At 46.6% G+C, this 22,672-nt stretch overlaps 1 pseudogene across 1 annotated transcript in view; it reads right to left on the bottom strand.

The window, feature by feature from the left end:
- LOC307060365 (putative tetratricopeptide repeat protein 41) overlaps positions 1-22,672 on the bottom strand; it is a 65,571-nt pseudogene that overhangs the window by 40,650 nt on the left and 2,249 nt on the right. Inside the window, exons 2-9 of the transcript in view lie at positions 20,287-20,464; positions 16,924-17,138; positions 15,744-15,757; positions 14,752-14,904; positions 13,324-13,765; positions 8,572-8,763; positions 6,149-6,347; positions 4,878-5,056 (exon numbers count right to left, since the gene is read on the bottom strand). The product of the transcript in view is annotated as a putative tetratricopeptide repeat protein 41 (transcript). The remainder of the gene's footprint in view (positions 1-4,877; positions 5,057-6,148; positions 6,348-8,571; positions 8,764-13,323; positions 13,766-14,751; positions 14,905-15,743; positions 15,758-16,923; positions 17,139-20,286; positions 20,465-22,672) is intronic.

Below are 22,672 nucleotides of genomic sequence, written 5' to 3' on the forward strand. Positions count from 1 at the left end.
CTTCCCTGGTGGCGCCGTGGTTGTGAGTCCGCCTGCCGATGCAGGGGACACGGGTTCGTGCCCCGGTCCGGGAGGATCCCACGTGCCGCAGAGCGGCTGGGCCCGTGAGCCATGGCCGCTGAGCCTGCGCGTCCGGAGCCTGTGCTCCGCAACGGGAGAGGCCACAACAGTGAGAGGCCCACGTACCACAAAAAAAAAAAAAAACTGACCTGACCATAAAAGTTGTCTTCTTGACTCAAAGACCTCTCTACTGGCCTATCACTCAGAGGTGCAGCTTCCCCAGCCAGCGCTGCTGGGTAGGGTAGGGGTGGGTCAGGAAGCATCAAGGGAGAAGCGAGTCCCAAACTTCAGAACTGCGCATCGTTCCATGAAGCCAAGAAATTAGGCTTCTTGTTCTTGCTGCAGCCACCAGAGGGAGCCAAACCACACACTCGGGAGGGAGAACTGAGAACAGGGCATACAGAGCAACAGCCTGGGGGACCAGGAGAGATGTCAGACTGTCTTCCACCCGCAGTCAAACTAATGCCACTGGGCACTCTTAGAAAACTCTCACTTTTACTTGGGCCTCTCACTGTTGTGGCCTCTCCCGTTGCGGAGCACAGGCTCCGGACGCGCAGGCTCAGCGGCCATGGCTCACGGGCCCAGCCGCTCCACGGCATGTGGGAGCTTCCCGGACCGGGGCACGAGCCCGCGTCCCCCACGAGCCCGCGTCCCCCACATCGGCAGGCGGACTCTCAGCCACTGCGCCACCAGGGAAGCCCTAGAAGACTCTCACTTTTAAAGGAACCTACCAGAAGCAGGTAGGGATCAAAAGTATCAGTAGCTTATTTACCTTTCAGAACAGAATGCAGATAAGGAAGAAGGAGCCTCAAAAAGAGAATTCTTAATCATCTCCCGCACGGGGAGGGAGGCTAGGCACTGTGGTTGCAAGGATGCTCTGAGGTCCCCATGAATCGCGGCTTTCTTGCTACTTGAAGTGTGCCTACCTGGAAAGCTCCTCTCCACCCAGCAGCAGGATCTGGCTCTTCCTTCCTCAGGTCACTTCTCCCCGCTGGTGGATTTGGGGAAAGGAATCTCTGTCCTGCACCCACTCCCCAGGTGGGCCAGTCCTGCTTCGCAGTCATGGCTGGCTCTGCCTGTGCTCTTGGCCCTAAACCCCTGCTCCCATCAGGGCGCCTCGTCCCACCTGGGCTTGTGCTTCCAGAAGGCAGTGGCTTCCCGAGGCTGCTTGCTGTCCCCTCTCTGACCCACGCTGCCCTAAACGTGCAACACGATGGGTTCTCCCTCCTGCCCCCAAACAGTTTGTGACAGGCTTGCTAAAAATGTAGGGGCATCAGAGCAGAGTTTCAACATGGCACAGAGAAGAAAATCATTTAAAATGGAGTATTAGACACTCAACTGAATGCATTTAATTGATATCCATCCTCACTTTGGGAATTTCTAACTCCCTAGTCCCCTGGTTCTCCTCCTATCTCTGTAACTCCTCTTTCTCTCCTCCTCGCTGCGTCCTCCTCCTCGCTGCGTCCTCCTCCTCTGCTCACCCCTCGGAGTTTTGTCCTAGGCCCACCTCCCTTCGTCCTGCCCCTGGATGCCCTCATCCCCTCCCCTGGCTTCAATGCCCACAGTATGCATGTATCCCTGGCCCGGCTGTCTTTCCCTGAGCCCAGAGAATATCTCTTCCCAACATTCTACCATCACTCCAAATTCAGCACAGCTTCTGTCCCCTAAAGCTGCTCCTTTGGGAGTGTTTCCTGTTTCAGCTGATGGCCAGTTGTTCAAGTCAGAACCATGGGAGGCACCTCTGACTCCCCCATCTCCTGTACCCACTTCATGATCAAGTCCTGTGGATTCTACCTCCCAACCTTCCCCTGCGTCCCCATTGCCTCCCCCTTGTCAGAGCCAACGTCGCCTCTCACCTGGGTCATTACCGCTGTCAGATGTCTGGCAAGCCAAGCTTGTCCCTTTTTTATTTCATTCTTCACACCGCACCCAGAGCGAACTTTCAGAACCAAACCTGGCACCATCTTGCTTAAATCCCCGATGGCTTCCCACTGCTCTTCAGATCAGAGCCAGATCCTTAGCCTGACCCTCCATACTTGGGTGCCTGCCTGCCTCTGCAGCCCCGGGACTCCCTCCATGCCCACCTCTCACGTGCCCATACTGGACTCGTTCAGCCTTTCATGCTCACCACTCTTCCTCCCGACTCTGGGTGGCTGTTCCCTCTGCCCTTTGTCCAACTAGCTCTCACTCATCCTCCAAGTCTCAGATGAAATGTCACTGCTTCGGGGTGACGTCCACTGTCCCTGAGGCCAGGTCACACCTCCCCGCTCTAGGCTCTGTGCCACCACTGTGTAGCACTCCCCTCAGGCCGAATTGCTCCACAGTGTCTATCTTTTACACGCCAGCAAAAGCTCCATTAAGGCAGGAACCACGACTATCGTATCCATCGCTGTATCCCTGGCATCTAGCATCATGCTTGGCATAACCTAGGCACTCAGAAAATACTGTTGAATTAAGTTGGAGGAGTGGCAACATTTGCCCAGACCTTTCAATAAAGAGGGCAGCTCTCCTGAAATTGCAGACTATAATACAGGATTTCTCGAAAACCTCATTGGAAGAATATTCCAGCTGCACCCAGGAGGGCAGATTGACTCCAGGTTGTGTGCAGCTGCGTAACCGTGGCAGAAAAACAAATGTGTGAGGAGGCCCAGGCAGCCAACTAGACCTCCGATGGTTATTATATGGGATTCCTGCTATAATTAAACCTTGTTCTGATGAATCTAATGCATCTTCTATTGCTTAGGTGATGATACTTGGCCCTGTGATTTGTACTTTTAGCAACCCCAAAAGGAAAAAAAGGAACCTACACAGTCCTGGAGGGACTTCAAGGATCCCCCGTACCCCCAAGCCCCGCACACACACGGCCATGGGCTGACTCTGCCAAGCTGGTGGGAGGTAAGACCCAAAGGTGGACACAACTACCACATGCAGTGATGTAATGACAGCTTCGCTTCATGAAGATTGACCAGAGAGGGGAAATGAGGGCCAGGTAGAGATGACCGAATGGACATGAGAGGCTCTGTGGAAGTAAAGTCTACGGACTTGGCCTTGATTGAACATGAAGGGTGAGGAAGACGGAAGGTGTCAAAGGCAGTGATGGAGGCCAGGACTCCCTGCTGAGCAGGCCCTGGGGGCCGGGGTAACACGAGAGACTAACCAGTGGCATCTTAGTTGATTGCACAGACAACAACATGCTTGCAGAATCACCAGAAGGGCCCTGTGGATGGCTCCAGCCTAGTTCAAAGGGACACATTCTGAACTAGGTCCATTTACATCTTGAAAATCCTCACACATTGAAATGTTAGGCAATTCCCTCCCACTTTCAACCCAGCGCCTGGCCCCTTCCATCACCATGACACCCACGTGATGACAAGCTGTTAACAGTATTATTGCTTGATCAACGTGTAGCGTCATCAATTAGAAGCAGTATCAGGAAGGACTTCTATCCCACCTTGGAGATCCGATCTTCCCCTGGCTAGTGTCCAGCTTCCTATGACACACAGAATTTCCCCACCTTGTCTCTCACCTCCTATCTCCCTCCCCCACCCTACATCCCTAAGCATTGACACATTTCCTTATGGACCTGGCTTTATTCAACACGCTGGTATCCCTGTGAGTATCACGTGGGTCCTTCTACATGGAGGATGAGTAGATCAGACAAATTCCAAAATTACATAAATTGTACATGGTCATAAGAATAAAGGTAAGCCTAGATGTCTCAGGACAAAAAGGGATGGAGGTATGGTGTCACCCAAATCCATTCTCAACTATCTGAGACACCCTGGGCAACTTACCTCACTTCTCTAAGACTCAGTTCCCTTAATTTCAATAAAAATATTAATAGTATTAGAGAGGTCTTATGAGAATTAAAATAATACATATGAAGTACTTAACTTAGAGCCTGGCATATGACAAATGCTCAATATCTGTTTATGATCACTAAATGATAAACCCCATATGGGGTTTTTTTAGAGCAGGGATTAGTTTTTGAACTAATTAGTTTTTGAACAAAACTAGTTTTGAACTAGTTTGCCTAGTTCGTTGCTATGTCAACACTGCCCAGTGAGTCCATGTCCTGGGGAAGGTGCACAGTTACTATTTGTTGAAAGAATGAATGAAGGTTACTACTGTTTAATAAGCAAAGAAACAAAGGATGAAGGGCGGGGGCGGGGGAAGGGGGCCTACTATGGAGAGCAAAGAGCAGAAAATTAACCAAAGTGTTGTCTAAACCCAAGCCAACAGGCAGAAGGTCAAAGCAGAACTGTCCCAATGTGGATTGAGGCCATCCTTGACAGTAATTGCACTTTTCCAGCACTGAGTGATAGAGGGAGTTAGGGGCACCCTCAGTAGAGGGAAGATAGAATGAAGGACAAGCTTGGGACTGGTGGATCTGAAATAATTTAGGTTTTGCATCTATTTAATTTGAAGTGGTTACTCAGGAAAGACGCTGATCAAGCAATAATACTGTTAGTAGCTCTCGAGAAGTGGGGCATGGACCCTGATACTCTGAAAGGAGGTCAAGGCTGCAAACACGGATCAAGAAGGAAGATGTCGGAGTGTGGCTGAAGCCATGAGAAAGGAGAGAGAAAGAACACTACTGACGCTTGAGAAGCAGCCACCGCAAGAGGGCAAAGAGGAGCCGTTTCAAATTTAATACTAACACTGCCTATCTTCAGAAATTGTTGGTTTAAGTGGTGGGAAGGAGGACTCCAAGGTCTGGTGGATTGATCAGAATGATGTGTGGAAACAGAACAGTAACCTTGGGCCACTCAATATCCCAGCAGAAAGGACTACTGAGACATCACCACTCACTGTACCTGAGAGTGCACATCTCTTCCTGATTTTCTGGTACTGATCTGCTTTGATCTTGCCCACCGTGAGCAAATAGGCCTCGGTAGCATCATATCCAACTTCTGACAATACACTCCAGTAGTGGATGAGGTGCAGCCTTGTCCAGAAGCTCGGGCTTTGGGTCTTTGATATAAAGTCTGTGATACTTGTAACACAATGGATTAATGGAAGTCGTTGTAGTATTTCATGCCTTGAAGGCAGCTATTCTATTTACCACATCCCATTAGGCTCTTCATAAACTTCTGCACTATTATGACTTTAGTAGGTCACCAGATAAATACGAGCCTGTCACTCTTCAGTGGTCGAGGCCAATGCCCCTCCTCTGGCCAGGAGGCTCCTCCTCGGGTCAGGGTCCCTGAACCTGCCAGGCCGAGCCAGCCCCTCCCTCTTCCGAGCTTACCCAGGTCTGTGCCGTTGCTCTAGTGAAGCATTTACCACCATGGACAGCAGTTCTCTGTCTCCGCACCTTCCCTGCTAGATGGAAAGCACCTAAGGCCTGGGGCCATAGCTCATTCGCTCCTGCATCCCCAGGGCCTGGAACAGCGTGGGAGACAGAGAGGGTCAGTGAGAGATGTTTGCTGAATGAAGGCACAGGAGGACAAGAAAGAAGGGGAAGGAAGGGAAGGGAGAGGGGTGCAGGGGAAGAAAAGGAAAGAAGGAAGGGAAGGAGCTAGGAGGGTCTAGCGGAGAACATGGCCACTCCTTTATCCTCGCTCGACTGCTAGTCCTCCTCTGCCCAGAATGCGTCTTATCTTTGAGAGGAATCCAGTGGGAGTCAGGAAAGGAAAAGAAAGCTCTGCAGAGCCAGATGATCAGATGGAGTAAGCCCAGGGATCCATCGGCCATAGCAGTTGATGTCAATTGATGGTCCAGTCCGAATGAATGAACCGGTGTCGAATGAATATATGAATGGACGTGCCTTGCTCAAGCGAACCATGGATACCTCAGTGCAGCACTTAGCAAAAGGAAAGGCAAAATCTGCCGAACACGATATAAAAGCGAGACTTGGGGCTTCCCTGGTGGCACAGTGGTTGAGAGTCCGCTTGCCAATGCAGGGGACACGGGTTCGTGCCCCGGTCCGGGAAGATCCCACATGCCGCGGAGCGGCTGGGCCCGTGAGCCATGGCCGCTGAGCCTGCGCGTCCGGAGCCTGTGCTCTGCAACGGGAGAGGCCACAGCAGTGAGAGGCCCGCGTACCGCAAAAAAATAAAAAATTAAAAAAAATAAAGAGACTTACCTAGGACTTGAGAGAAAGCTGCACAAATCCTCCCAGCAGCCGCTCATCTTCATGTGCCAAGGCAGCTCTTGATACACTCTCCAGAAAGCCGTTTGCCTTTGGAAGTATTTGACCAAGATTTGGTGGAAATGTGCTCTCTTGTGATTCGTTGGGTTCTGAAAGGCGTATGGACCGTTCTCTCTGGCGGGAGTGGTTACACCTATTTAAAAATCAGGTACAGTTACTTTGCTATATAGCAGAAATTAACGCAACATTGTAAATCAACTACACTCCACTAAAATTATTTTTAATTAAAAAAATTTTTTAATAAAATAAAAATCAGTTACAGTAGAACACATCTGACTTTTTAGCCTATGAAGACACTATAGCAAACAGGTAACAGCTCAGTGGCCATAATTAGAGACAACAAAAGTCAAGGTAGCTGGAAAAAAAACTGAAATGTTAAAAATGTATCCTCTTATAAGGCAGTCAGAATTCATCAAAGAATCAGTTACAGCTATGATCGCTGACCTAGACTCTGAGAAACTTTGTGAGCATGTTGACTTTTCATGTTGTCTGCCCCCTCCCCCAAGGAAATCTTTGTAACCTACCTTTCAGTTTTAAATATACACCATGGTTACTGCTTAAATAAGCACTTTGAAATATTTGAGGGCGTGCATTTTGGAGAAGTTAATCTGCTGCCTGCATCTCATATAGGGCAAGGGGTAGCTGAGCAAATTGAAAGCAAACTGGATTTTGGAGCCAAGATTACTGTACTGCGTTTCCAAAGAGAAATGGTTCCAGTAGATCATAATACCCAGAAACAACCTTCTCTAAAACAAAAGGGTTTTGCTTAATTCAGTCTTGGTGACATATATTCTTGAAAACTGAAATAGAAGTATTTTTAATTTCCTGCTTGACACTTTTTCTTGCAAGACAAATGGGATGCACAGCTGGATGACACGCTAAGCCCAGCTCTTCAGAAGAAATATAACAAAAAGGGAGCCCATTGTTCAAATTACCATTCTGCATTTCCACGGAAATGAATTTTAGGTCATCTACGCACTTGGAGAGGCGCCGTGCTAGCTGGTCTAAAATGTGCAGATTTGCCCAGATGGCATGTGTGGTGCTTAAAAGACAACTCCCCTCCCACAATGGGTGGGGCAAAGGCATTTTGTGGGTACTAAATTGGTAAAGTGGGTGGGGAATGAGAGAAAAAGAGAACTGGGACAAATATTACCCTGACTCCAAGATTTGGAGTGTTAAACACAATGCTTAAAGTATACAAGAACATTTTCGTACCAAACACTGCATTTAATGTTATCTTTTTACAACATAACCTCTTGAGGAGGAGATGGAAACCCCTCTGCTGGTTAATTTTACATGTTCACTAACTAGGCTAAGGGGGGCCCAGATAGCTGGCAAAACTTTACCTCTGGGTGTGTCTGTGACAGTGTTTCTGGAAGAGATAAGCATTTAAATTGGTAGACTGAATAAAAAAGATTGCCAGCCCTCACCAATGCAAGTGGGATGAGGGCCTGAATAGAAAAAAAAAGCAGAGGACAGGCGAATTTACTCTCTGCTTGAGCTGGAACATTTATTTTCTTCTGCATTCAGACATCAGCACTCCTGGTTCTCGGACCTTCATTCTCGGACTGGGACTTATACCACTGGCTCCCCTGGTTCTCAGGCCTTTGGACTTGGACTACAGCTGTATACCCCGTGGGCTTTCCTGGGCCTCCAGCTTGCAGACAGCAGATCATAGGACTCCTCAGCCTCCATAACTGCATGAGCCAAACCCTCATAATAAATCTCTTTCTATAAATCTGTGTATCTATATATTGTTAACAACAAACTGGCACTTGCCATTAGCACTTGCCATCTACCTCTACAAGGATTAAATCATGAGCCGCTGCAGCTGCTGACTTTCAACACCCCCTGAAAGGAGCTCAGGGTGCAGATCAGGAATGCGGCCCTCTGTGCTCTGGGAAAAACTGGCAAAACAGGTCATCACATAGATATTTTCAGAAGATTTTATGAGCCCAATCTTTGCATCTCCTTGTACCTAGAAAAGCACTAAAATCCTTCATGGTGATGCTGCGCCTCGTGACTAGCAGTGACCTTCACGAGACTAGCAGAAACCTTCTGCCAAAAATATGTGCTCGATTGCATGTACTCCCCCTTCACCAAAATCACATATATACAGACCTGACCCCCACCTCTTTGGAGCAGTTTCTCAGAGCTATCTGAAATGCTGTCTCCTGGGCTATAGTCCTCATTTTGCCCCAAATAAAACCTAACTTGCACCTCTCATGTTGTGCAGTTTTTTTAAGTTGACAGTTTTATGGCGACCACGAAAGGACCCAGAGTGGACTTCTCTCCTTTGCCTGAACTCTGCAAGGGACCAGAGCCTTGGTACCAGCAGAGTCCCCTTGCACCCATACGCCTCCTCAGAGAGTCCAGACGAATTCGGGTGAGTCTCTCCTGGTTCTCGGATCTCCCATATTGGTTGATGATCCGGAGTTGTAGTTGGCGGTGTATAGCAGGTACCTGCCTCTCCCAGTTGAAAGATACTGGCAGGGAGGGCGGGGGGCTAGTTGAAAGATTCCAGGGAATACCCACCCAGGTGAAAGATACTGGGGGGGAGGGCACTGGTTGAAAGACACCAGGGTTTGCCAGTTGTAGGAGACTGAGTAGTCTGTGCTGAGTGGTTAGGTAGGAGGCTGATCTGATGCTTTTCCTCAAATCGGCTGTCTTAATAGAATTTGTCAGGATAAAAGTGAAGATATGGGCTTCCCTGGTGGCGCAGTGGTTGAGAATCTGCCTGCCAATGCCAGGGACACGGGTTTGAGCCCTGGTCTCGGAAGATCCCACATGCCACGGAGCAACTAGGCCCGTGAGCCACAACTAGTGAGCCTGCGCATCTGGAGCTTGTGCTCCACAACAAGAGAGGCCACGATAGTGAGAGGCCCGCGCACTGCGATGAAGAGTGGTCCCCGCTTGCCACAACTAGGGGAAGCCCTCACACAGAAACGAAGACCCAACACAGCAAAAATTAATTAATTAATTAATAAACTCCTACCCCCAACATCTTAAAAAAAAAAAAAAGTGGAGATATTACATGAGAGCTTTGCTCTGAAGAAAAGGGACAAGTTTCCTCCTGGTTTACTGCTTTCTCAGGCGACTGAGAAATTTACGGGAGTGGTGGACGCAGAGTCCTCATACCGTGCAGTGGTACCATAGGGAAGGCCACTCATTAATTAAAACACTTGCTCGTGGGGGGGTTGCAGGATAAGAATTGGCCATTCAGGCCATCATCAAAAAATCTACGAACGAGGGCTTCCCACGTGGCGCAGTGGTTGAGAGTCCGCCTGCCGATGCAGGGGACGTGGGTTCGTGCCCCGGTCTGGGAAGATCCCACATGCCACGGAGCGGCTGGGCCCGTGAGCCATGGCCGCTGAGCCTGCGTGTTCAGAGCCTGTGCTCCGCAAGGGGAGAGGCCACAGCAGTGAGAGGCCCGCGTACCACAAAACAAAAACAAAAACAAAACAAACAAACAAACAAAAAATCTATGAACGATAAATGCTGGAAAGGGTGTGGAGAAAAGGGAACCCTCTTGCACTGTTGGTGAGAATGTAAATTGATACAGCCACAATGGAGAACAGTACGGAGGTTCCTTAAAAAACTAAAAATAGAACTACCATATGACCCAGCAATCCAACTACTGGGCATGTACCCTGAGAAAACCATAATTCAAAAAGTGTCATGTACCACAAGGTTTACTGCAGCACTATTTACAATAGCCAGGACTTGGAAGCAACCTAAGTGTCCATCGACAGATGAATGGATAAAGAAGATGTGGCACATATATACAATGGAATGTTACTCAGCCATAAAAAGAAACGAAATTGAGCTATTTGTAAGTGAGGTGGATGGACCTAGAGTCTGTCATACAGAGTGAAGTAAGTCAGAAAGAGAAAAACAAATACCATATGCTAACACATATATATGGAATCTAAGAAAAAAAAATGTCATGAAGAACCTAGGGATAAGACGGGAATAAAGACACAGACCTACTAGAGAATGGACTTGAGGATATGGGGAGGGGGAAGGGTAAGCTGTGACACAGCGAGAGAGAGGCATGGACATATATACACTACCAAACGTAAGGTAGATAGATAGTGGGAAGCAGCCGCATAGCACAGGGAGATCAGCTCGGTGCTTTGTGACCACCTAGAGGGGTGGGATAGGGAGGATGGGAGGGAGACGCAAGAGGGAAGAGATATGGGAACATATGTATAACTGATTCACTTTGTTATAAAGCAGAAACTAACACACCATTGTAAAGCAATTATACTCCAATAAAGATGTTTAAATATATATATATATATATGTGCTTGATTGCATGGACTCCCCCTTCACCAAAATCACATATATACTGACCTTCCCCCCTACCTCTTCAGAGCAGTTTCTCAGAGCTATCTGAAATGCTGTCTCCTGGGCTATAGTCCTCATTTTGCCCCAAATAAAACTTAACTCGCAACTCTCATGTTGTGCAGTTTTTTTAAGTCGACAGTTACCACCTACATTGTCACAGCTCCATCTGTGTCAGCTACGGTTACAAACTGGCAAGCTTGCCAGTTATGACACTTGGCATTTTTGCTGAGCAGTATTTATTAAGATTTCCAACATCAGATTTGCACGTATGGGTGTGAGAGGGTTTTCTGTATGGTTGCTGTCCTGCCACACAGTCACACACGCATGAGCCAGCCACTCATTACTCACCTGACTCTCAGATTTTTTCCACTGTAGCTGGATTTCCCACTGGATCAACCAACTCTAAAGAGATCCTTAAGACCATAGAGAGAAATGACAGCAAGGTCTACCATTTAAAATTGATTTCCTATGCTAGGATTGGGGAATGAGCCCCAAATATCTGCGATCTTTCAGCAGAGGCAGCTGTTCAGACCCAACTGCACAAGCTTCCTGCGAGGTTTACCCCAGTTTAACCAAGCTCTTCCCGTACCTGTGGCTGAGCTCCCTGGGCCTGAGTGGGTGTGTCAGTGGGCAGCAATGGGAGGAAGAAAGTCACCTGGAAAAGGCGCAGTCCCTGGAGAGGAGGACCGGGCTTTCCTGCACAATCCTGGAGATGTTGGGAAAGCCAAGGGCACAGCCGTGGGTGGTTCCACCTGAATGATTCTTCCCTGGGCACAGAGACCTTGTTTCCACCTCCTTGCAGGTGGGGGAGGGCACAGTAAACTTGAAGTTAACTTTCTTTGCAGAAATGCAAACTCTAGAGCAAAACAATGGGACAGGACGATATGCTGCAGCACCAAACCACGTCTTTTATTCCCAGCATCTTCTGCTTCTCTCTCCGCAGCCCTACCTCCCCATCACTGCTGCATTCTAATTCACTTAGAAGAAGGTTGTTACAGCAGAAATGAAGACAGAAAAACTCAGGTTCCAAGAGACTTCTGAAGCTCATGGTAGAGTCAATGGCTCACGAGAACAAGCTTGGGCTCTCGAAAGCCTGATTACTGAATATCAAAAGACAGATTCCTGGCCAACTCCTGGAATATATACATATTTTTTAACCACAAACAACAGACTCAGACAATTACAGGAAGATCTAAAGATTTTTTTTTTCCCACACAGGAAGAAAAGAGATTTTGCTGAACTCAGAAAGGTGTTAAAAAAGACAGAGACACAGAGAGAGAGAGAGAGAGAAAGCAATGAAGTTGCATAAGTGGTTTTCTGAGAAGGGGCCTGTGCCCTCCCCTGAACCCAAGGTAGCTTGCAGCAGGGAGAGATGGCCTCTGGATGCTTCTGAGACCCGATAGTAGGGAGGACCTGAGCTCTGCTTCCCATCAGAAGCCTGGAAGGCAGCAGCTTTGCAGATTTCCCAATGCCACCAGGAAGAACCAGAGAGGAGAAGTGGCTGTGGGGACAATGGGGGAGACCATAGGGCCTGGGCCTCCAAGGGGTGCAGTGAGTGGTGACATTCTCTGTTGGGAATGTCGAGTACGTACAAGACTGTAGGCTCAAGAAGAGTACAGAAGGGAGCTGAGGGGTGTGCGCGAGGATGAGGGAACATGGCAGCAGATGGCAGCACAGATGGAACAACCCAAGAACAGACGCGACCACAGGAATCCCCGAGGATGCCAAAAATGGGGGCACTTCGGTGTCTGTGGACCATGTGGAGCCACAACCACCTTGGTGGAAGATGGCAGGAACAGATGACAACCAAGGACACCCAGCACCAAGGCCCTCAGATCTAAGCACAACCCAACAGGGACACAGCAAGGTCACAAAGCCTCACTTGACTGAAAAAAATCCTGAATTGGCTGAAAACAAACTAAACTGATGAGATTAACCTGAATTAACCTAGTTTCTGCCATCAGTGGGGCTGTAGGCTCAAAAGAGAGATTAAATTGAAGTACAGAAATAATAAAGGCTCATTCCTTAGACCCCTGAGAAATGTCACTGAAATTTGTACTTAATACATCTCTCCTTACAATCAATACACACACCTCCCTAGATAGGGCTGCCAGGTTTAGCAAATAAAAATATAGAGCCTCCAGCTAAATCCAAATTTCAGGTAAACAATAAATCAATTTTTGGCATAAATATATCCCATGGAATATTGGGCATATACTTATACTCAAGATTATTTGTTACTTATCTGTAATTCAAACAATTTTAAATTTTATTTATTTATTTATTTATTTATGGCTGTGTTGGCTCTTCGTTTCTGTGCGAAGGCTTTATCTAGTTGTGGCAAGTGGGGGCCACTCCTCATCACGGTGCACAGGCCTCTCACTATCGCAGCCTCTCCCGCTGCGGAGCACAGGCTCCAGACGCGCAGGCTCAGTAATCGTGGCTCACGGGGCTAGTTGCTCCACGGCATGTGGGATCCTCCCAGACCAGGGCTCGAACCCATGTCCCCTGCATCGGCAGGCAGACTCCCAACCACTGCGCCACCAGAGAAACCCTCAAACAATTTTTAGTATAAGTATTTCCCATGCATTATCTGGGATTCACTTATACTAAAAGGTTATTGATTGTTTGTCTGAAATTCAAATTTAACTGGGCATCCTGTACTTTCTCTGACAATCCTCTCCCTAGACCCTCCTCCCCGGGTGGAGTCTTTCTCCCTGTGGAATCGTACCAGGTTGTTAATACTGGCTAACGCCTACCTTCTCCTGAAGCCACAGTGTCTGAATTTGCCTTTTTTTGTTTCAAAGTCCAAGTATAGTCTTCAGTCCTGCGTTTCAGAATCAATTCCCAGAGCTCCTGAATGGGGGCCACCCCCAAGTACTCCTTCAGACACTGAAACTCATTTCAGTAGATTCTGCGTTCTTTCAGTTCATTTGCCAGGACTGTGAGTTTTAAAGGACTCAGGTTTGGTTTCTTCCTCAAGCTGTGTCTGTTCTGTCGGAAGGGGTCTTTGCTGGGAAGGGGGAGATACTGTCTAAAGATATGTAGTTTCGCTTCTTCATCTTCTGTGCTGATGAGCTCCACCGTCCTCACGTCTGGGCGGGCACACAGCGACTTGTAGGACAGGCTGGAGGAGACAGTGCTTATGATACACTTGCAATGAGGAGACAGCAAGCCTGGCAGCCAGGAAAGGTCTTTTGCCTGATGGAAACAGTCAAAGACAGTTGAAAATGTCACGACTTTAAAACTACTTTGCTGATGGTTTTTAAACTTAAGAGTAGGTGGTGGAGAAAAAGGAACCCTCCTACGCTGTTGGTGGGAATGTAAATTAGCACAGCCACTATGGAGAACAGTATGGAGGTTCCTTTAAAAACTAAAAATAGGGCTTCCCTGGTGGCGCAGTGGTTGAGAGTCCGCCTGCCGATGCAGGGGACACGGGTTCGTGCCCCAGTTTGGGAGGATCCCACATGCCGCGGAGCAACTAAGTCCGTGTGCCACAGCTACTGAGCCTGCACTCTAGAGCCCACGTGCTGCAACTACTGAAGCCCACGTGCCACAACTACTGAAGCCCACGTGCCTAGAGCCCGTGCTCCGCAACGAGAGAAGCCACCGCAATGAGAAGCCCACGCACCACAACAAAGAGTAGCCCCCGCTCGCTGCAACCAGAGAAAGCCCGTGCGCAGCAACGAAGACCCAACACAGCCATACACACATACATACATACATACATACATACATACATATATACATAAATGGAACTCCTTGTTGGTCAGGGCTGCCACCAGAGTCCGGAGTAACAGGGCGAGGAAACCTGTAAGTAGGAAAAGCGGTGGCTCTACTTTGACCTGTGAAGCCTGTCACAGCGGGGATGTCAGCTGCAGGGCAGGCAAGGGCACTTGGTTTGGGAGAGCTGGATACGGGTGGGCGGGCAGTTCTCCTCTGCTAGATCCCTTTATCCTGGCCAGCGAGGGTGTGGACGGGGAGCAGAAATGTCAGCTTCACCCAGGGGCATTTTAGCATCCCCACTAGGGAGGTGCCCAGGCTCACGGCCCACGCAGGAGCTGCAGCTGTGGACAGCTGAGGCAGGCACGGGAAAATGCTCTCTGCAAAGAAGCTGAATCTGCTCGTGACCGCCCAGGCCCAGCTGTGCTCTCAGCAGTGGCTCCTCCTCCCCTGCCCGCGTCTACCTCCCCGGTGGGGGGAAAAGCCAGCTTTGTAGCCAAGGCAGTGATGCTAAATGATGCTGGAGCCAGCCGGCCCTGCTTGCCCCGGCTTCCTCCTGGGCTGCCGTGTAGCAAGAGCTGCAAACTCTCTTGCTTTCCATCCTTGCTCTCCTTAGTCTAGATAATGGAAAGGAGCTTCTTGTTCTCTCAGCAGTCCCCCACTCCCTGCCTCTTCTCCCAGCTCACTGAGGAATAATAATAATAACAACAATAATCATGGCAACTATGTGCCAGGGACCCGCCTAAGTTCTTTACATGTATTATCTGTTAATCCTCACACAGCTTTATGTAGCTACTATTAATCCCATCCCCATTTTAGAGATGAGAAATTGAGGCACAGATTGCTGAAGTAAACTGCCCAAGATTGCACAGCTAGTAAGTAGCGGAGCCAGAACTGAAGTTCAGAACTACAGCCTTTCCAGTTAACAAGGGAGGGTGCTGCCTGGCTGTCAAGTTCTCACAGGCTGTTCCTGATTTTATTTAGCTTTATCAGCTTAAAGATCTGTTTGTTTGGAAGACAGCAACTGTTTTTATTAGGAGCTTTTGCGCCTAAAAAGACACTCATTGGGCTTCCCTGGTGGCACAGTGGTTGAGAGTCCGCCTGCCGATGCAGGGGACACGGGTTTGTGCCCCGGTCCAGGAAGATCCCACATGCCGCGGAGCGGCTGGGCCTGTGAGCCATGGCCGCTGAGCCTGCGCGTCTGGAGCCTGTGCTCCGCAACGGGAGAGGCCACAACAGTGAGAGGCCCGCGTACCGCAAAAAAAAAAAAAAAAAAAAAAAAAAGACACTCATTAAAATAACAATTCACTTCGGAAATAAAATCATAATTTGTCATGTGCAGTTGAGCTGATATCATCAGCTTGGCCAGACTGAACGCCTTTGGGATGTGCCTGAGTGGGATTAGTAGCTTCCTTTTAGAACGAGGCACATCTGCTGCTACTGATTTTGATTTTACCCACTTGACACACCCTGAGAAACGCAACCACTGAGAACTCACGCCTACGTGTTCACTTTACTCACAGACAACGCCCCTCCACACACACACAGAAGGAAGCTCAAATATCTGTCCCTTCATACAGAAATGATATACGTCCATCAACACTCACCAGGGGCCTCACACGCTCTCTCAGCACCCAGAGGTGCACGTGGGTACAAGCCCCGGGTGAGAAGGGATGCATTCTCCAAAGCAGGCAGAGTCAGACACATACAAATACACATGTAAATACACAGCAGTCACCTAATAATAATATGTAATACTTATTGGTGCTTTCTATATGCTAAGTGCTGTGCTAAGTCTTTGTTTCTCATACCGTATCACAGTTCATCCTCTCGGCTACCTATAAGACACGTTTTTTTCTTATTATCCACATTTTACAAATGGGAAAATTGAGCCAGAGAGAGTTAAAATCACTTGCCCAAGATCACACAGCTAACAGAAGTGGTCAGGCTCCTCAGCTGCTCCTAGAACAGAGGTAGATCCCACATGATTGTTCTCTCTCCCCGTGTATACCTTGTACCTTCAATATCTCATGTCCGAAGCAGAACTCTTGATTCCCCCTGAAACCTGCTGCCTCATCAACGTTGTCCCACTTCAGTGAACAGCCCTCACCGTCCATCTAGTTTATTTAAGTCCTCCTTCAGGTACTTATTCAAATGTCCTTTTCTCAGTGAGGCTTTCCCAGACGACACTTTCAAAATCCTAACAGTTCTTATACATACACATTGCCTGCTTTCAGTTCTTATACATACACATTGCCTGCTTTCTTTCTCTGATTTTTCTTCGTAGAACATACCATCATCAAACATTCTGTATTTTTTATTTAGTTAACTCTTTGTCTTCCTCCCCTCTCCAATAACAGGAAAACTCCATGAGGGTAAGGACTTCTGTCCATTTTGTTCACTGTTGTATCCCCACTGGCACATAAGGTGCTCAGTTAATATCTGGGGAAGGAAGGAAGGAAGGGAGGGAGGGAGGGAGGGAAGAAAAATTTAATTCTGTGAGTGGAAGAGGTGGGTAGATACATAGGCAAGACTATACAGGATTTAGATTGGAACAAGAGAAAAACAGCCACATGGGCAGAAGACAGAATAATTTAAAATTTTTCTGAATGAATTTCAAAGTTTGATTCCATTACCATAGCTTTTGTACTGTAATTCTGTGATGAAGTAATGTATCACCAACATGATGTCACTGCTTTCACAGGCACTGCCCACAAAATGAGGGAGCAGCAACACATCTGGATGTTTCTTTCTGAAATAGTTCACCCAGTTGGCAATCAGACTGGACTTCCCACAGCCATGTTCTCCAGACAAGAGCACAATAGACCTGTAAGTTGGAAGAGGATTTATTCTGAAAAATAAAGACAAAAAGTGTAGTCAAGAATAATTACAAAAAAAGAGAGAGAGGGAGGGAGAGAAGGAGGGAGGGAGGGAGGGAGGAAGGGAAAATATTCCTGCATACGTTTGTCTCTAAGAGATAGGACATTCTAGTCTCTCAACTGTGACCTCAGTGGGCTCCAAATAAGCCATTCATCCTCTGGGCTTCAGCTCTGTCCTATGTAAAATTAGGAGGGTGGAAAGATGGTAACCTCAGAAGGCTCTTCCACCTACCACAGACTCTAGGGTTATCCAATATGAACCTGGGGTTACATCAAGGGCCCAACCTGCCCAAAGGCCCAGGGCAGGAGACTACCCAACCAGGAGAGAATAAAAAATTGAAACACTCACATGCCAAGAATTCCCATAATCCTGATGACCATGACATTAGGAATTCAACAAAATGAACATAATTGTTAGTTACTCACTGAGAAGTAGCCCACTGCTCTATGGGGGTGTTTTGGCTTGTAGTAATGAATAAATATGATTTCTCTGAACTGGCGTGAGCACAACTTGTCCTGTTGCTTAAATTTTTTCAGTGAAAAGCTTCTGGAAATGCAGAGGAGTCCCAGGTCCATGAGTATCACTGCATAAAGACTCCAGCCCTGTTCCTCATGTAATTTAATAAATATGTGTCTAGTGATTTTTCACTGATGTAAGTTCCAAGTGGGCACTTACCAGGCTTACCTAACTCACTACTGGATAGTTAGTGACTGGCACAGTACCTGATCATAAAGTGTTGATTGAGTGAATGAAATAAAATAAACAAACCTGACACTCAGGTTCAGCAAAGCAAGAGGATCAGTCTGAAAACCTATTGGAATAGAAAACCTATAGCAGGATCATTACATAGGAGTTACTCCATAAGGATTCCATCTCCAGACTATGAGTTAGGAATCAATGCCTTATTGCTTTAGTCATTTCACCATCAAATTTGAATGGCAGGATTGGATTGGATTGGATGCCCCACTTTCACCTTTGCCCTCTTTCAGTCTCTCCTCAGCCAAGCCACCAGAGTGAACTTATCAAATGTCATATAGGTCACTGCCCTGCTCAAAAGAAGTAAAAGTCTAAGTCTTTACAATGATGCATGAGAACAGACAAGACCCTCCTCTCATCCCTTACATCTCCAACCTCACCCCATCACCCTCCCTACAGCTCTGACTTCCTTCCAGCTGTCTGGCCTCCCTGCCGTTCCTCCAGCCTCAGGACCCCTGTGTTTGCTGTTGCCTCTGTCTGGAATACTCTTCCAACTCATATTGGCAAAGCCTGCTCCCTCACCTGCTTCTAGCAGTTACCCAAATGCCACCTTCTCTCAGGCCAGATGGCCTATTCCCTTTCAGGGTTTCATTTTGCTCCATAGCACTTACAGACATCTAGCCTACTACATATTTTCCATATGTATCATGTCTGTTGCATGTCTCCATAATATAAGCTCCATGGAGGCAAGGATGTTTGTCTTTTGTTCACTGCTGTATCCCCTGTGTCTAGAACATGTTTGGGCACTTAGCAGGTAAAAAAACCAATGAAGGAAAAATACAAATATAATATACCCCCATAAATAAGCTAGGGTCTTAATGATTTCTTCTCAAGAACAAATAGAAAATGAAAACATTGCAAAGCAAACTGTGGTTCCCTTCAAAAGAGAAAAAAAAGAGAACGCTATTGCTCTAGATGGTTGGTTATTAAGAAAATGCTTTGAAACTCCAAAAGAACACCCTTTTCTGTCAGCTGCACACACTATTCAGGAACTTACAATACAAAGTGTTGTTTCCAAATGGCAAAGCCCTGCTTCCACACAGCTAATCTCAAAGGACTTATTTAATTGTTGTGTTTTAATTGGGCACAACTGGAGTTGTGTAATTGCAATAAAATTTATTGAATGTCTCATCCACTCTGAAATACTTAAAATTATAACCTAAGTGAGATATAATTCACATACCAAAAAAATCCACCATTTTAAAGTATACAGTCAGTTTTAGTATACTTAGTATATAGTAAATATCACCACTATCTAAGTCCAGACCATTTTCAGGACCCCAGAAAGAAACTCCAGACCCATTAGGGGTCATGTCCCGGTTTCCCTCTACTCTCATCCCCTGACAGCCACTAACCTACTCTCTGTCTCTATGGACTTGCCTATTCAAACCTAAGATTTTTAACAGATGACATATATTTCATACTCTTATAGTTTCAAAAACCTTGACTGAGCGCCATGTTGTTTTAACCAATTGTCTTCCTCTTGGCATGGGTTCCCAGAACCACAAGAATGTTGGTAGCTCTGCCCATCATAGTGGGTGCTGAGACCGGGGCAGACATGGTGGAGCACAACCCTGAGCCACCCTAGCCACTGTGGGTTTATTTCAAATCCCCAAACTCTCACAGAATAAATGAGATCTGTAATAAGAACTGGAGGATGAGGATGGAAGAAAATAAAATGATCCCAAGAACCTCCCTATTTCTAGGGTTGAGACTGGAAAGGACACCACAGACAAACCCAATTCTTTCCTCACGCCCCAGTCTCTTCATGCCTGTGGGTGGCGAACAGAGCATGTCAGCACCCAGAGTGGGAAAAGATATGGGGGTCTTAATCCAGACGACACTGGATAAAACAGTGAAGGAGTGCAAACTTTGGGTAAGATAACTCGATTCTCACAAACGCAAATAATGCGATGGCCCATAGTTGGCAATTAACAAGTATTGGCTGAATATCTTAATGTAATTAATAATGAGCTGATGATGTATGTGGAAGCTCTTTGTAAATTATACAGTACTGTACAGATGCATTATTCGTATTTCCTAATCCAGCTTCTTCTCCTTAAAATCATTCCATCACTGACAGGAATGACTTAGACCAACTTTGATCTATGGGATTAAAAAAGAAGGCCAGCTCTCTGCCCTCCAGCATTTATAATCTTCTTAAGGAGACTGAAGGGAAGTAACTTGGCAGTTGCCGAGTGATATCTGATAAGGAGATTCTAACCTGGGGGTGACTTTTAGGGAGCCTCTCTTGCAGGCATGGATGGACATAGAAAGGGGGAAGTGAGGGAAGAAATTCCAAATTTGGGGGATCATATTCACTAAAGTCAGGCTGCTTTGCTTGGGATTTCCTGGCATCTTACCTGAGAATTGATAAGCTGGGGCCTGCTGTGGCATTATTAAAATCAAATTCCACATCCTTTAAGGCAAATCTTTCCAAGATTTCAAAGGTTCTGTTTGACTCCTTGGAAACAACAAACACTTCCTTGCACTTCTCAGTGAACTCTTCATGATAGAAACGTTCAAAGTTGTACTTGAAGTCTTTAGACACAAAAAGATATGTTTTAATACCTTAGATTTATAGTTTTATATTTTCCATTACACATGGTTATTATGAATACCCAGGAAAGTATCTCCCCTTCTGTGTCTATACCACCTTCTTTCTAAGTTAGCACCAAATTACACAGCCCATTCTACATTCTAATGAAAGGAAGCTATAGGCAAGCAATTTAATCTTAATGCTATTTGTACATGAAATCCTACGTAGGATTCCAAGTTATTTCATGACCTCAGAATGACCAAGGCAAAAAAAAAAATTAGATTTGCTACATATATCTACATATATCCTCTTGTATTTTTAGATTGTTAGCTAAATATGAAGTTACCTAATTCAATCTCGTGGCATATGTGTATGTTTCTATCCATGGCAATGGTTGAGGGAGTGGGGTGTATTTTTAGGATAAGATGCCCAATGACAACCATGGGTACAGCTGCAACTCTGCCACTGGGCAAGTCCCTTAAATTCCCAGGTAAAATAAGTGGCAGGGCCAGACAACTGGATCTCTGAGACTCCTTCTAGTTTCAAGGCACTGTGTTTCTAAACTCATTGCCTAATTAAAGTCAAGGTGTTCTGGACTGCCAAAATGTCCTCCTGTCTCTGGAGACACGTACATCTCCCAGAGTTTGGGTGGGGTTTTTTTTTTTTTACATGTGGTGAGGCAGAAAAATGAACATCAGGTAGTTTAACCTGGTAAGGTCTCAAGCTATCTTATACCCCCATAGTTAACTGGGCTGCCTTGTGGTTCAGGTTAGGGCCAGAATAACCTAGAGGACCAACAGTTTGGCCAAGGTCAGCTTCAAATTTCAAGATCTTAGACAGAATTGGAAATGATCCCACAGTCTAATGGATCTCTTTAGCTCACCTTGAACCTCACCCACTAGTCTCAGGCATCTCCAAGGACCTCAGAGTGCTTCTGAAGGTCAAGAGTATGAACTGAGGGTTTCCCTAGTGGTGCAGTGGTTGAAAGTCCACCTGCCGATGCAGGGGACACAGGTTCATGCCCCGGTCCAGGAGGATCCCACATGCCTCAGAGCGGCTGGGCCCGTGAGCCCTGGCCGCTGAGCCTGCGCGTCCGGAGCCTGTGCTCCACAAGCTGTGAGGTTCTGGAACTATCTGGGTGATTAAAGGGTATTGAAGATCCAAAAGAAAACTAATTTAGCCTTTTTTTCTGAAGATTTTGTAATAATCCATCCATTCTGTACCTTCTACTGCAGACATGTAGTCCATATATTACACATTCAAAACTAAAGTCTAAAACAAGCTAATATTTCAATAATAACCAAAAACAAAGACTAAGGAGAATACTATGGAGAAATAATCTGTCTCTAACCCAAATACACAGAAAGGCTTGATTCTTGAACATGTTAGTAAATATTAATGAATGCAGTTCAGATTGAGACTAGTCAAAGAATATCACTATTAACCATACTTCAGGTCTTAGCCAAATATATACTATATTCTTCCAGGACTCATTTTTTATGATTCATTCTCATTAGCCTAATATGTGACAGGCACTGTTTTTAGGTGCTTTACACACATTATACACATTACCTTGAGTTCAAGGTCGTTAATGCTAACTCAGTAAATAGAAGAAACCAAGGCTTACCAACATTACATCATTTTCTCAAAATCACAGAACTAGGAACTAAAAAATCTTGGACCTGAGAGCATTTCTCTTGTTGGACACTCTAAAACTCCGAGCTCGTAGAAAATATTCAGGATATTTTGGGGCTGCCCAACTTCTATTCACCCTACCCCAATTCCCGTAACAGCCCCAGATTATCATTTGGGGCCCCACCTTGTCTCAACTCTCACTTCATGTTATTGTAGTGGGTCTGACTCCCTCCAGCCCCATGCGGGGCATAGGACCCAAGTTTAGCCAATCAGAGCATCACATTCTCTTGGCACCAGTGACTGAGTCAGATACAAACATATAGTCCAAGTCCAGCTAATCAGAGACAGAAAGACTTAATCCTAGCACTTTGAGCCATTCCTGCTGGACGTGAACCTGGAGCTGCTAGAGCCATCTTCCCTCCATTATGGAGGCGCCAAGGAGTTGAGGCAACATCAGGACAGCAGAGCCGTGCAGAGAAATAGTGAGAAACCAGGGCCTGGTAACCTCATTTGAGCCAGTGGATGAAGCCTGAGCTGAACACAGACCTAATCCTGGGCTTTAAAGTTATATAAAC

Source organism: Hyperoodon ampullatus, assembly GCF_949752795.1.
Source record: "Hyperoodon ampullatus genome assembly, chromosome: 11".
Lineage (NCBI taxonomy): Eukaryota > Metazoa > Chordata > Mammalia > Artiodactyla > Ziphiidae > Hyperoodon > Hyperoodon ampullatus.